Genomic DNA, 6,000 nt, shown 5'->3' on the forward strand with positions numbered 1-6,000 from the left:
TCGACGATTAATGGCCAAAGATATAAACGCTATTAAGGTTTTTTTCGTAACTGTTATTTGTGAAAATGAAAGAACCAGTAAGTAAGCGGTAAGCAATGCAAATGTACATTTATTTGAGAGTTAACAGAAAATTTAAGGAAGACCACTCAAGCAGATCTTTTAAATATTTATTAGTACAAAATTAAGTAGAGTAATGTGTGAAATTATTTTAAATAAAATTTTAGTATGAAATGATCTTTACAAAATATGAATACTAAAAAAATCACAGCAAAATTGTTGCTAAACTAAAAAAAAAAACACAAAAAACCACGTCATTTGTTTTTCTTTGTTAGATTGTTACTTTCAGAGATGCGAGAGAGGGAACTCAAGGCTAACATCCGATATAAAATTATATCCGAAGTAACAAGTTACTGAAGTTAGCATATGAGAAAACATAAATGTATATACATGTACAAGTATAAAAATAAAAAGACACACAGATTAAATATGTTTTGAAAAAAAAAACATCTCGTAAACAATGCAAAAATGAAAAATGTAAGTTCGATGATGGTTTAAAAAAAAGGAGGAAATTAACATACTTGAATATACATACTTTTTACACACAAGCTACAAGATTCAAAGCATTATTTATTCAAAACTAAAATCAGCAGGATTGGTCTTTCCGAAACTTTCTCGTATATTCTCTAATAAATGCTTTTGTGTATTATTAATCACTTGCTGTTGGTGAACGAAAGAGTCTATTAATATGCTATCGTTTTGAATGATTAATTGCTGGGATGTGATTAATACACAAGTGAAAGAAAACCGAAAATATATTTTCGACCTCTTTTTTCCGACCGATTGATTGAAATCAAAATTTGAAAAAGAAATTACAATCTTAAATCACGTACTAAATTTCTCTAAATAAATCGTTGTGGTTTTCAGTTATCGCTTTCGGATGCGTTTGAAATTGCAGATCGATAATCAATCAATATTTTAATCAATTTGATTCAAGATTTAATGAGGATATATTTTAGATGGTGTTAAAACTGTGAACCAAAATTTCATTTACCTTCATAAGTTTTATCTTCCCAACTCATAAAAAGGTTAAAATAGACAAACAGCCAACTTCTTAGCGGATTTCGTTCCAAATTTGATACGTATCAACAATCTAATTGTTAAATCTGTGTGGTAAATTGTATTCATTTAGCTCTCTTTATTCGGACAGACATACGTTCTTTAAAGAAATTTCATTCAAAGTTTGATAAATATGTACAAATTTAGGATTTCCATATAACATCTGTTTGGTTCAAAGAGTTTGAGTTAACATGTTTTTTAGGGCACAGAGAAATCTGAACTTGAACATCTATCAAAGCCCCAGATTCTAAATATTTTGACAATTATAGTACTTTTTTTAAAATATTTCTAGAAAGCTAATGTAAAACGAGACTCCACTTGAAGATATTTAAAATATCGATATATATTTAACGATAAACTTCAGTAGCAAAAAAATAGAAGTAGGCAATGTACAATATTTGTGTGGATGCCAGATATTTGAAAAATCCTCTTCCAAAAATATTTTATAAAATTCTAGGGTATTTTTCTCCTGACGAAACGAAATGTGAATATAAAGAGCGTTATCTATAGAAGTTATTTCAATGTTTATGGTCTACTGATGATGGCATATTGATGTTTCGATATGCGAGCTGATGCTCATTGGAGTGTGTGAATTGCACAAGGAAATTCAATCTTCCTGCATGGGGATTTAAAAAAATATTTTTCAGTCAGTGTATTTTCTGAGTTCTTGATTGATTTTTGAAGTAGTAAAATAGAATATGAGAATTGGAGGTCGCATAATGGATAGGGTAAGACTTGGGTGATTGCCTGCGCAGTTGCTGAAATCAGCCGACCTGAAATCTTCAAAATAACTCGGAAATGGCTATGTCCAAATACGGATAAAAATTTGTTATTAACTTCACAATCTATCAATTTCTAACAATCTATCAATTTCAATTTATAGGTTTCTCGAGGAATTAAAAGATTAGTGATGCAAATGATGGAAAAAATGGTGATAAATATGTTTCGGAAAAAAGGAGTAAATGTTTCACAAATGTACATAATTAATATGAAATGTATATTCTAAACTCTTCGCAAATGTATTTCGCTATTGTTCCTAGATCTTATCTCTTGTTTCGCAGTTTTATGCAAAAGTTCATTTCAATGATCTTCAGAATTAATGAAAGTAATTTGATTCAAACATGAAATAAGTTATTGCACTGAAACGATCTATTCCTGCATTGAAAGAATTTATTTTATTGAAAAGATTATTATGGTAATGAAACGACTTTTTTTATTTTATTCAAACGGTTCATTACTGTATTAAAACGGTTTCCCATTTCATTGAAATGGTTCATTACTGTATTGAAGCGGTTTTTCATTTCATTGAAATGGTTCATTACTGTATTGAAGCGGTTTTTCATTTCATTGAAATGGTTCATTACTGTATTGAAGCGGTTTTTCATTTCATTGAAATGGTTCATTACAGTATTGAAGCGGTTTTTATTTTATTGAAAAGATTATTATGGTATTAAAACGATTTTTTTTATTTTATTGAAAAGTTTATTATTTTATTAAAATGATTTACTTTCAAACGAATTAATGTAACTGTTATCATGTTTTCAATTTATTGCAGAAGATAATCTCTTAAATGCAGGTTCTATTCGATTTATGGCATAACTAAATAGAGACTAAATCTTTCGACTCTATATTTCTTAACACTAATTTCATATGAACATTGTACACAAAAATTAAGTCGATTTTCGTATAAGACATAAAGAGAAAAATATTTAATATATGCATTGTATTAAATATTTTTGAAAATACAGCCAGAAATTACATTTAATCGAACATCGAAAAGCATTTCTTCAATCATAAATGTGGATTACAAAAATCGATCTTTAAGGTGTAAGGTTATAATTTCAATAATATCATTAAGCGAAATATGAAATTTATAAAATATTTGAAAATGCAATCTTCGGTTATTACGAAATGGAATTTTCAAATGATACTACAATTTATACAACAAAAAAACCTAATTTTTTTAGTAAATAAACAATGCAATAGCGAAAAGAAAATTATTTCCCAATTCCCCTCACTTCATTTCAATGTTCCATGGTATTAATGCACAGAAAGTGAAACGATTAGAATATTAAAGTCTTGTTAAACAGAAAATGAAATACCTCTCTGACTCCCGTAATTGAATAAAGCAATTCCGTCGAGATATCTGGAGGTTTTAATTTCATTTGAATTAAATCTTGAGGGAAACACTTTGGCCAGAGTCCCCAGCGTCTAGCTACAGTTGACAGCGCCATTTACCGGAACGGATGTTTACACTCCAACCAATAAAATTAATTTCACTGGCAAACACGAGAGACGCAATATCTTAATGCACCAAACTTCACAATTTATTAAAAGATTTTACCGCGAAATATATCCTGATTAAAATGTCACAAGAAAAATCTCTCTTAATTATAGAATACGTGGCCATAGTGTTTCTCATTATTCGGAATTTTTCAACTGGATAAAGCAATATGCATACAATTTTGTGGAAGCTTATTGTGCTATTTTGGAAAGTTCCGCGAGATGGAAATGTTAGATTCTAAAAATCAGAAGATTTGTTATTCTCTTATACTTTTTCTATTCCCCATTCAAAAGCACATTTGAATGCTAATGTTGTTAATATGCGACATTGAATGACCTGGAATTCTCTGTTAAATAGAATATTTAGAATACAATTACAAATTCTGGAAAATTGCAGCATTTGAATTTTTTCAGCAAACCTGTTATATCTAAGGTTCTAAAATTCTAAAATTAATTTTTTATTTTATAACTAAGTGCAACTGAATTTTACGCATAATTTTAAAATTTCCTAAGAATTAAAAAAAAAATAACATGCAAAAAACGTTATAAAATTTTAATTGTCTAAATTGTAAAGCCTAAAATCATTTTTTTAAAAATAATCAATGAATTAAATTCTGCGTAATAATTAATTTCATATTCACTTTCATAACTGCAGAATTATGACAAATATTTAAATCTAATTTTCAGTTAAGGAATTTTACAACTTGAGAGCTTTTCAGTGTTTCCTGAAGCAATATCCAATGAAAAACACTACTCCAGATTTTAATGATGCTTTCTGCAAACGCAAAAGCTAAAACGTTTATTTGTGATAAAAATGTGTGTTCATGTAAAATACAGAAAATTTATCTTGCAAGAATTTTTTTTAAAGATAAACATTACAAAATCGTTTGAAAATTTAAAATGTAGTCATACTTTCAATGTCTACAAGTTATCATTTATGTACTAAAATAAATGATAATATAGATTTTTAGAAATAACATTGAAATATAGCTTTCATGGAATCAATCAGATGACAATTCGGTTGCTTTTTCTGGTTAAGGTAAATATAGAAAAATAGTAAAAAACACTTTTTACAAAATAATACTTCTTAAATTATAATTTTTAAAAATTCAACAGAAAAATTTTGGCAAAAAATGTGTGATTATATATTTTACATTGTAAATTGCCAATTGGCGTAACTAAATGAAATTCTCGCCAAAGAGAGAAACGATGTTGCAAACCAAGGACAAAGTTTTGAAAAATGCAATAGAAAATGACACCAGTTCTTACAGAATATCGCTCAATTGATGTTGGAAATTTTGGGCAAGCAAGTAAATGCAGTTAGTATGTAGGTTTCAGACCATCATCAACGAACTTGGAACCCTATTACAATAAGTTTCATTCATTAAGATGTTGATTTTGCTAATGAATGAGAATATGTAAAGAGAATCAAACAAAACACTATAAAAATACTAATATATAAAATTAATATTGATGGATTGTAATCAAACGCAAATTTTTATTAGGTTATGGCTGTCACCTAAAGTTCAAAATGTTGTTACAAACAGTATATCTAAAAGGAGATATTACATCTGTGGCTTCACTTCAAATATTTTTAATTCATTATTAATGAAAAAGAAAAATGGTAAACCTGAATCCCAAACAAACTTTAAACTTTTCATCTTTTTAGCATCGCTACTAGTATCAAGAAGATTGTTAACTTCAAATTTTCAATTAAAGTTCGAATTAAAGATAAATAGAATTATAGATTCATAAAAATTACGAGACGAATTTAGAATTTCCGCTAATTGGGGGACATTCCTAAACATCAATATGGAAAAATCAGCAAAGGAATAACGTGAGAAAACTTTTCCTCGAAAATAGCATTCCACATTTCGGGTATATTTAAATCTAGAAATATAAATTTAAAATTTTTTAAGAAAACATAAAATATGAAATAAATGTAATAAAAGTCGCATCTTAATGCGGAATCATTACTCTTATCAATAGATTTTAATATTGATAAGTAGGCGATTGAATTAGATTCATCAAAGTAAGCAATGCAATGATGCAATTGGTGAAAATAAAGTTATAATATTTTGGTAGGCTCATAAATTGAAAACAAACCCGACCATATTAGAAAAAGATAACAATTGAATATTAAAACCACCAAATAACTATCCACAAATAGTAAAAGTTGTAGGTATATTTTTTTTTGTTTCATATGTAAAAAAAAAAAAAAAAAAAAAAAAAAATACTACTTTATAAAGTATTTCCTGAACAGTTAACTTCACTACTTTGAAGTAAAATTATCTTTTAATTTTGAAATTATTTCACAAACACAGTGTGCTTCAGATTTTAAACAAGGCAATTTGCCTCTATAATGCCAGTATATTTCAATAAGAAAAGTCAAAAAGTTTCTGTTCTATTCTATAATACTGAATAATTTATATCAAACTTTATTTGTCAGTGCCTCCCTAACTGATTTTTTTCTTTTCTATTACAGGTGAAAATAGGTGGGAGTACGAGAAAAAACTGCAAATGAAGTGAACATCTGTGCAGACGGATTGGTATTGCATCGATATTTAGCACTGTAGCATCTGAGCAGCATTTCATTTAGCA

Source organism: Argiope bruennichi, chromosome 9, assembly GCF_947563725.1.
Source record: "Argiope bruennichi chromosome 9, qqArgBrue1.1, whole genome shotgun sequence".
NCBI classification, from domain to species: Eukaryota; Metazoa; Arthropoda; class Arachnida; order Araneae; family Araneidae; genus Argiope; species Argiope bruennichi.